Here is a 10440-nt window from a genome sequence, read left to right as displayed (position 1 = left end):
TCAACTCAGCTTGCCGACAATAATAAGGTTACCACACTGTTTAGCCTTACATAATAGTTGGTTTAGGTAGGATGAAGTGGTATATGACATGTCATATCAATTTTTTGGCAGTCAACTCACCGTCACGTCACTTTTACCACAAGACATGAATGACATGTCGTGTTCAGTGATGACTTATCTAAGTAAAAAAACTACAAAATAGAAAAAGGATAAACTCTCTCTCTCTCTCTCTCTCTCTCTCTCTCTCTCTCTCTCTCTCTCTCTCTCTCTCTCTCTCTCTCTCTCTCTCTCTCTCTCTCTCTCTCTCTCTCTCTAAGTTGTCCTTAGATCACCTTCTCTTCTTGCCACCTTTGAGGTGTGGTGTTGGTGTATGCCCAAAATGCCAATCTCTTGCCGAACAATATGCCATGCAATGCCCTCAAGCCTTAACTACCGTAAGATCTATATCGAAATGATATATATTTTTTTTTGTAGGTGTTGCATATTATTTGTACATAAAATTATTTTATTTATATAAATTTTATTAGAAGCTATCGTTCTTTTATAAGTCAGCAGATCTATTAGAATTAAAAACTGGCCTAAAATCTTGAATCTGTAAAGCCAGAACTTAGAAGGCCCAGTAAAGGAGCCCGTCCTCAAAAGGCCAAGACTTGTATACCATGCTCTTGCAACAGTAAGTAGTAACCTTGTGAGGCACAAACTTAAATTGTTTTGGGGAGTTTTATCTTAGAAGATAATTACGATTTAAAATTTATAAATAGAATAAATTAGCATTTCCTAATTATAATAAATAAGTAGGATAGTTAGTAAAAAGAAAAATTGAAAAAATATTACTTTCCTAATGTTATTCAGTATTTGGACCATCATTTAAACAAAAAATCAAGATTACTATCAATTTGGAAACTCGTCTATGGGCAAACATTTTATGAATTTTGAAACAACTTTTCTGACAAAAGCTATTTTGTAATTTATCAATTTCAAAATACTTGTGATTTTTGAAATACCTGTTCATGATAAGTTAAGAACTAGTTTTGTATGTTTCAAAGTATCTAGCTAGTTGCAAAATCTTGTTTATTGTAAGTTATATTTTTTTTTTCATGTAAATTTGCAAATTTATAATTATCACCATCTTAAATATCATCAAACACACTTTTTTATTTAATATCTTTAAACATTTTTTTTCAAAGTTATTCAATTAAATTGAGTCATCTCATAAAGTATTAAGAAATTCGAGGGTCGTGAGAAAGAATCAACGATGGTATGTACTATACAACATCATATTGGTTGAATTATGGTACAAATTTACCTTAACATGACTTATTGTGGTTTAGTTTATTTGGTGGCTAAGAACATACGTTTAGTAGATAGTTAGACTGCTTTATATTACAACTATCTTGTAATGAATAATTTATTGACAATGATTTGAGACATTTTAAAGATGTTGCTCATGTTTTGTTCCCAAACAAGATTCTTAATAATCGTAAGTTGTAACTTGGTGGCAATGTCACGTCGTTTGTAAAGCGTGACTTAAGACGGCAATTTTGTATATAATTAATAAATTTATATATAGTTTCTACTATTTTTCATTTTTATATGCATATATGACTTAAGACGACATTTTGTTAAAGCTTGGTGACAAGTACAAGCCTTAGAGTCATGACGTGCCGTCATGTCGAAGCGATGACGAATTTTTTAGAACCTTGTTTCTAAATATGGCATCAATGTTGTGGTCGATTGACTTGTCCATGTTGGAAATAATTTCCCAATTAAATAGATACCATTTTCCAACAAAATAAATAAATAGATACATACCCAAAACTATAAAATATACATGAATAATATATAAGGTTAATAAAATAATTACAACTTTAAAATAAGAAACAAATCCAAAACCTATCTTCTATATTCCACTACAATTAAAATCTTCTATTATCTATTATTTTATATAAGATAAGGTACAATTTTGCAAACAATCGAAAAGTCCCAACTTCCACCACACATGAAGCAAACTCTTTGCTACTAACCATTCCCAAGAAACTCATAACTATGGGGTACTTATCACACAAATTTCCACACAACCCCATCTTTAAAATCAACTAGGGAAGGAGGACAAATAAACAAACAAACACGAAGCAACCGGTTTTGCTATAATTGTCATTTTGGCCTCTTTAAGCTCCAATTTTCCTTAATAAATCTATCTAATCGGTGTTTCTTGATTATATTAGAAAACACATATTGGACTCTGTCGTCTTTCATTGTCATTTCATTGATTCCACAAGTACATAATGAATTCAAAGTGTGAAAAATACATTTCTACGACTTTCGAACCCGACCAGGTGACACTTCCTAATTTTCGGCACGGGATCACAGCTCCTTCAACTGTAGTTTGTTTTTTCAATAGACTGCACATACCTTGGGTTGATAAGAAATCAACATGGCCACATCAAAAAATGAATGTGTAATGCTACAATCAACATAAACAATGAAAGTGCATTGATATTAACTACCCGTTTCCACAACCTGTGCATCATTTGATTTCCATTGTGTTTCTATGTTATTTGAAAATGGATCATCTAGATTTGGAGCACTTAAATTGCTTGAATAGTATCACCATAAAATACAAAATTACAAATCCTCATTCATTTCTCAAGGAGATTTGAGTTGTACTCTGCAAAAAGTGACAACAGAAACCATAATTGCATTAACTTTTTTTTTTTATAAAATAAATTTTAAAAAATATATGTTACCCGGTGATAGTTTTTAGAAAGAATCTCAGCAACTGTTGATTTGTGTCGTGTCAAGACTTCCTGCAACATTTAATATGATTTAAAACAAATTGTGTACAAATATATAATCTTTACAACAAATTAATTGTGTCATTGTGTGTGCGTGTGTGTGCAAAAGATAATGAATTTTTAAAACCTTGAATGTTGCTGCAGCATCAGCTACGATATCGAACTTTGGAAGCTGAATTAAGTCAAAGAATTTCTTCATATGCTCCGACTCCAATACATACCTTTAAAACAAATAAATAAATAAAAACTCAAAATATTTATATATATGTAAATGAAGGATGACGGAAAAATCTTGTTAATGATATCAAGTAAACTGACCTAGCAACACTTTAATGACGTATGCATTCTCTCAACATTGCACCATAATGTAATGCCATATCTGGATTCTCATAACTAAATGAAAAAAAAATCAAGTAAAAAATAAACTTTCAGGAACATGATTCATTTTATATTCAGATACACATCAAAGATTATACACATAGGTAAAAGTTAAAACAAATAGCAAAGTTTCATTCATTTTAGGCTCAAATATAACATTAGAATAATGTATTGCAACCACATAGAAAACCAAAATCAATCATTACCAATTAGAATAAGGTAATTCTAACCCAATTTTGTAAATATCTCTTTCAAACAAACACCCATATTTATAGTGTTTTGTTTTGGACACATCAAAACAACGGTGGCATTTGTTTCTTGGGAGAAGAATTGATAAAACACCTCATCTTGAAAGGTAGGATTATCGTTGTTCTTTGAGTTCGTTTGCTTGCTTATTGAGTAAGAAAACCATTTGGTTTCTATCATATGAAAAGACAACCATGAACACTAAATAAGTGAGATCACCTTCAAAAGGGTAAAATTCTAAAGCTTATGCTTACCTTGATGCCAAGATATCCACTAGATCAATATTTGCCTCCAAATAATCACATGCAATCAACCGTGACTGAACTTGTTGACGTTGCATGTTTGCAACAATCTGAGTTGCATCTTTGCAAGCCTATGAAAGGAATTCAAGTTTGAAACTAAAATTAAACGAATCAGAAGAAATCATATGCATATGTAAAGTGTAATAAGCATCCTAAAAGTGTATAATGTAAAAACCATGATTATTGGTGATTGGTGAACCATGCTAGAAAGATCCTTACTTCTAAATTTAACTTTGGGAGACAAACAATTACTAACCGAAGTGTATTTTCTTTGAAGAACTCTTCGGTCAATTGAGCACAAGCTTTAGAAACAGGTTCAGCTTCACTATTCCCATACAGAAGTTGCTTAAGCTCAAGGAGGAAGCCTCATGCTTTGGGGTTTAAGTAATTTTAATTTGAGAAACAGTTGAAGCTATAAAACCATTATAATTGCAAACAATCACAAATGTTGCTATTAATTTCACACATGCTTCTATTAATCAAGTTGAAGTATCATTGAGGCATTTCATCAAGCATGTAAAGAGCAGCTGGGTTTTCTACTAAACTCATAAGTATAAGATGCTAATAGTATTCCATAATGCAAACCATACCTTAGTATCGACATATTCCAAAGCTAGAGCCTTGTAAATCCACAACTATATATATATATATATATATATATATATATATATATATATATATATATATATATATATATATATATGTTAGGAAAATATAACCCAAAAACGTGCGAAAGAACAAAATCCCAAAAATTCTTGACTGAGGCCTGTGTTTAACACAGTTTCCTTAAAACAAATTCGCCCTATATGGGTGTTTGTTTCCCAGGATACAACAGTAGAAAACAATTCTTCTAGATTGCCCGAAGCCTCACTTGGCCCGGATGATACCTTGGTTGCAGCAGGAGGAGAAAAGATGAAGCAGAAACGTAAGAGAGGAAGAGAATGATTTCGTTTCATTCGGTGTGTTTAACCAGTCGTTTCCCAGGATACAACAGTAGAAAGCAATTCTTCTAGATTGCCCGAAGCCTCACTTGGCCCGGATGATACCTTGGTTGCAGCAGGAGGAGAAAAGATGAAGCAGAAGCGTAAGAGAGGAAGAGAATGATTTCGTTTCATTCGGTGTGTTTAACCAGTCGTTTCCCAGGATACAACAGTAGAAAGCAATTCTTCTAGATTGCCCGAAGCCTCACTTGGCCCGGATGATACCTTGGTTGCAGCAGGAGGAGAAAAGATGAAGCAGAAGCGTAAGAGAGGAAGAGAATGATTTCGTTTCATTCGGTGTGTTTAACTAGTCACATGGGGATTATATATATATATATATATATATATATATATATATATATATATATATATATATATATATATATATATATATATATATATATATATATTGGTGTCATTAAAACGGAATCGTAACTGTCGCAATTAAATAAGAAAATTAATCAAAGAATCAAAAACCGAAATCTATTATTAATAGCTCTTAATTCGTTTTTGTAAAAAACTTTTCTGGTCGGCCAGTGGTGCATTCGTGTCCGTAGGACGCGCGCTTGCACACAAGTTCAATGGCCCGAAGCCAATTTGGCTCGCATTTGCACCCCCTGCGTGCGCGCGCAAGAGAGAACCTTGGTTCTAATTAGTCTTACAAAGGTAGCTAGTCTTTGTAGTTATAAAGCAATTTTCTTTTCCTTCTTCCACCAATGTGGGATGAGTTTTAAAAACCCACTTGACTCCTTTATCTTCTCTTCAATTGCCTTACTTTGACAAGTAATTTCTCATTCATTTTTAATCCGTTTTGGACGTATGATATATCGAAACGTAGATATCACGGAGGAGAACACAAATATATAATCAATAACTCGTTTTGATTATATTTAGAGTATTAAATTTGTGCTCAAAAATGGAGAAAATCCATTTTTTGGAAATTAATAAAATTAATTTTCCAACAATCTATATATATATATATATATATATATATATATATATATATATATATATATATATATATATATATATATATATATATATATATATATATATATAAACCAACAGTCAAATTTTGAATGTATGAATAATGTATAAACAGTAGAACATGCTTTACTCGAGTTACCCGATTACTGCGAAAATTGAAATAAAAAAAGCATGAAATTGGAAAAAATTTAGGTTGAAACGTACCTAAATCAAGTTCCTGGGTACTTATTGCAAAAGCTTGCCCTGTCTGGTGGTGCATCGCCTACCGCCCTCCTCTTTTTTCCTTCCCGTGAACACACAACAACAACAAATAGCATACTCAGAGAAAGTCGAAGAAGGGTTTTCATCAGGTGACCGCCACGACTTCTTCTGGGTGTCTTCAAAAATCCCCAAATCGGCGGCGTTCGATTGTATGAGCCACGATGAACAGAAATTGGAGAAAAATTGCTTGCCTCTCTCTTAATCGATTTCTGATTTCCGGTTGCATATGTCATGGTGGAGAAGGTGGAGAGCAGACGACATAATTTCAGGTCGAAATCCCTAATCCAGTGACGGAAGATATTAAAGCGGTGGCGACGTGGTGGAGTCTTCTGTGGTGGACGCGGACTGGCCGGCGTCGGCTATGGCAGAATCGAATAGTCGAATAACAGATTCGGTGGTGGGGGCCGACGATTCTGAAACTCGTTCTCTAGGGTAGAAGTCAGGAAGGGAAAACAGTAGAAACTCATTTGGGGAAGGAGCTCTTTTTGATCGGGAGCGGGGTGGGCAACTTCAGTCGGTGCTGGCGCCTGCGGCTCCAGATGGAGTTATAGAGATATGGGTAAGGCAGTGCTCTTTGAATGAGAAGGGTGGACATCAGAAGCAGACGATGACAGTGGGTGGACACACATCGCAAGATGAAGCAGGACACGTTCCATGGTGGAAGATATCTGGAAGCATTCTACTGGAGAAACGAAAGGTAGAATCACAAAGAAACACGTAGAAGGAAAAAAAAAGGAAACGACAATAGCCGATGAACAGTTACACCAATACAGATTGAAACCCACTATTAAAAAAAATCAGTGAATAAACAACCAAAAAATAAAGCAGAAAAAAAATCAAAAAAAAAAAAAATCAGCCAATGGGATTAAAGTACTGTTGCCTAAGGGGCTTTAGAATTAATCTATATATATTATTAATATGAGACCTAAAGGAAGTTCTTAACAGGAGATCTTCCAACAGCTTTCATCCAATTAGCCACTTCAAGAACCCTAGCCATCTTCGTTCCTCTTATTGATTCAGCAAACGCCCTCCTTTCCTCTGCTTTCTGATGTGCTTTAGCAATCTCGTTTTCCATCTTTTCCATCGCTCTAGCTTTCTTCTCATCCAGTTTCCTCTGCAAAACCGAAAACAAGATTGAGTGCATGGTTAATGAATATATAAATTTAAGAACTTTAATTAACTGAAAGTGTAACGAAGGGAAAGCTTAATCTACTTCGATTTGCTTCATCTTTAAAGTAGCCTTATGAACCTTCTCGCTCTCCCACCCTTTTATTATCGCATCCTCACACTTGAACCTGTTAGTAATCTCGTATATCTTTGCATTCTTCCATGCGATTATCTTCGATTCAACCTCCTATTTCTTCATGTTTCTCATCGGCACCACCACCTCCCTTCCATTTCTACCACGTACAGGCGATAGTGAAGGATGCAATATATCATCAACATCATACTCTTCTCCAATCGCGCCATGGTATTCAAATCCTATGCTCCCTATCGCTGATCCTGCCACCACCAACGTACTGTTAGTCACACTCATATTGGAATAATTGTCACGAGAGGTTCCATCACTTGTAGCCATAAATAGAGATGATTCAAAAGGATGGAGAGTCAGTGGAGGGAGAACAGATGTTGGGGTCAATGCATGTATGTCTCTTATATCTTCGCCATTTGAGTTTTGATCTTCAGTACTGTTCGTACTACCAAACCCTTGATAATCAGACATTCAACGTTATGGGGTTTCAGATCATGGGTGAGATGCATGAGAGTAGATGAATGTGCTTCAAGAAAGTTAATTTCAGGTGGTTTGATCCAATACAAACATGTGGGTCATGTATATATGCTTTGTTACATGAGTATGAGACTCCCTCCAGCCTTCAAGGTTGCTTCCATCTTAAATATAATAATACGAATGTCATTTTGATAAAGAAGTTTTAAAATCTGATTATAACATGTGAATTAAAGCGATTGGTGTAGTTTGAAGCAGTAGCAATTAGAAAATGGACAAAGATGTTCTTAATTTGTTTAAGAATTTTTTAGTTGTGGTTTACAAAGGGTGTAAGACTAGAGGTAGTGGTAACACTCCTAACACCTTGTCACATCAGATTTTTGAGTGTCACTTATTTTTTGACAATTTAGCACCTAATTTTAGCATTTGGTAGAGAGTGATAACACTCCTAGCACTCCATTTTTTTTATTTTCTTTTTCTAATTTAATTAAATTACTTTATTTTAATATACAAACATTTTTTGTGCACAAATATTAAACACATTTTATTTTTTTAAACCACAAACAATTAATAAAATATAAACTATATTTTTTAAAACACAAAAATGTCATATTAAATTAAAAAAGTTACAACAAATTAGAACTTAAAATACCTAAAAACACGATTTAATAATTCAAACCACGACAAATACAACTTAACACCGATAGACATGACTTAATACAAAGAAAACACACTTCATAAAAAAACACACTGAAGCAACGGGTCTTCCTCAGAATAGTGGCCTTCCAATTCGTCTTTCGGTGTCATATTTAGATCAAGATTGTGCATCGTCCAAAGATGATCGGTCAAATGGCGGCAAAGATCGGTATGGATTACTGCACTGTGAATTATCCTCATTCTTTGTAACCATTCTTCGCCACCATATTCTAGTGGTTGTGCCTCTGGGATGACTTCCTTCTCGTCGTAAACACATATCACATTTCCTTAATGTTCTATTATCATATTATGCAATATGATACATGTATACATCACCTCTGTCATAGTACAAATATCAAGAAACATGGATGCTTTTGCAAGTATCTGCTAACGCTTTTTAAGTGCTCGAAACGCTCGTTCGATATCTTTTCTTGCTTTTTCTTGGACTCTCTTAAATCTGGACCAATGAGGGTCATCCAAACATGACAAACTTTTAACGAAAATAGAAAGGTCAGTATAGATCCCATCCACAAGATAGTACCTATATTTGTATTTCGTTCCTTAGAAATCTAAACTTCCTAACATCCCAGGCAAACAATGCATATTTCTATGATGAGTATACAACTTTTGTATGTCACTAGCATTAGGACGACGCAAATATCGTGGAACATACAAAGACATGATATCTATGCAAAATTCGTGAAGACTTTCTCGGGCGGTACATGCGGACATCCTAAAACTCTCGTATAGTGCATCAAGGGGTGGTATATGCAAACATACGAAATACAACAGTACATTTTTGAATTGTATCTGTAACGCCCCGATTCTCAGGTATTGTTAAATAAGAATTATTGGGTTAAGCTTTACTCGACGAGTTGGTTGACTTACTCGTCGAGTAGCAGCGGGGTGGGATCGCGTGTTAAGTGACCTACTCGACGAGTCCATATTGGGACTCGACGAGTAGGAGCTCGCAGATGAAACCCTAAATCTCGGGGTTTGCACCTCTATTTAAAGGAGCCTCAGCCTCCTTTGGCCTCTTTGCAGTCTTTGAGAGCCCCTTAAAACCCTAATATGCGTGTGTGTGTGTGCCCATTGTGTGTTTGAAGCTTGAAAAGAGGATCTTTGGAGGGAGAAGGCTTGGAAGAGAAGGAATTTGGAGCAAGTAGAGTGTGGGAATCAACTTTTATCTCAGTTATCATCTTCTGGAGGTAACCACATCGCCTTTTTCCTTGTGAATCTCTTATATTGGTTGAGTTTTAGGGTTTTTGGTGAGATAATAAGTTGGAAAGAGGAGCTATGGACTAGGTATAAGGTTGTAACTTCAGATCTGGACCCTCCTTGGATTCTAGAAGCATAAAGTTTCAGTTTTGGTCATGATTAAGGTCCCTCTTGAGCATGAAGTTACATTAAGAACTTAAAATAGGCATTTAGAGCCTTTATAGCCCTGCATGCACGTAAAGTTTGCAACTTTACATGGTAAGCATTCCCTAGAAGATTGGATCTGTGATTTGGAGCCGCTGCATGGCTCAAAACAAGTCTGTATGGAAAGAGGACTGAATGGACTCGGCGAGTCGCAAGGTTGACTCGGCGAGTCACATGAAGATGCCCGTGAACTCGACGAGTTGGATGAACAACTCGGCGAGTCCGATGATGATTGCCATAAACTCGACGAGTCGGATGAGTTTTCCCTAGATTATGTATGCGTGTGTATTTGTCGAGTTGCAAGGAGGGAACTCGACGTGTGGCCTTAAAGTTTAAGCGAGAATCGAAGGAACTCGACGAGTCACCCCGATGACTCGGCGAGTTGGATTGTACTTCAAGGAACCTGGCGAGTAGCCGAGGGTACTCGGCGAGTTGGGGTCAACATGGACTGTTGACATTGACTGAGGACTTTGACTTTGACCATGGGTTGACTCGTGGGTTATGGGGTACCTTATAAGGTTAAGGACTTATGAGTATAGTTTACTATGATCATAGGTGGTGGAGCCTGTGTCAAGTGATCCGAGAGTTGGAGTGTATCTTCCGAGTCGACATTTGCAAGGTGAGTTATCCTCACTATATCGATAGGG

At 35.5% G+C, this 10440-nt stretch overlaps 2 pseudogenes; both read right to left on the bottom strand.

Moving 5' to 3' along the window:
- Positions 1-2639: 2639 nt before the first annotated feature.
- On the bottom strand, positions 2640-8847 carry LOC145130780 (putative MO25-like protein At5g47540; annotated as a pseudogene).
- Positions 6875-7672, bottom strand: LOC145128878 (remorin 4.1-like; annotated as a pseudogene).
- Positions 8848-10440: the final 1593 nt, after the last annotated feature.

The sequence above is a fragment of the Lactuca virosa genome, chromosome 8 (genome assembly GCF_052849685.1).
Source record: "Lactuca virosa cultivar CGN04683 chromosome 8, Lactuca_virosa_CGN04683_v6, whole genome shotgun sequence".
Classification (NCBI taxonomy): domain Eukaryota; kingdom Viridiplantae; phylum Streptophyta; class Magnoliopsida; order Asterales; family Asteraceae; genus Lactuca; species Lactuca virosa.
Note: the sequence above shows the minus strand (reverse complement) of the source record. Positions and strands in the feature narration are given on the sequence as shown.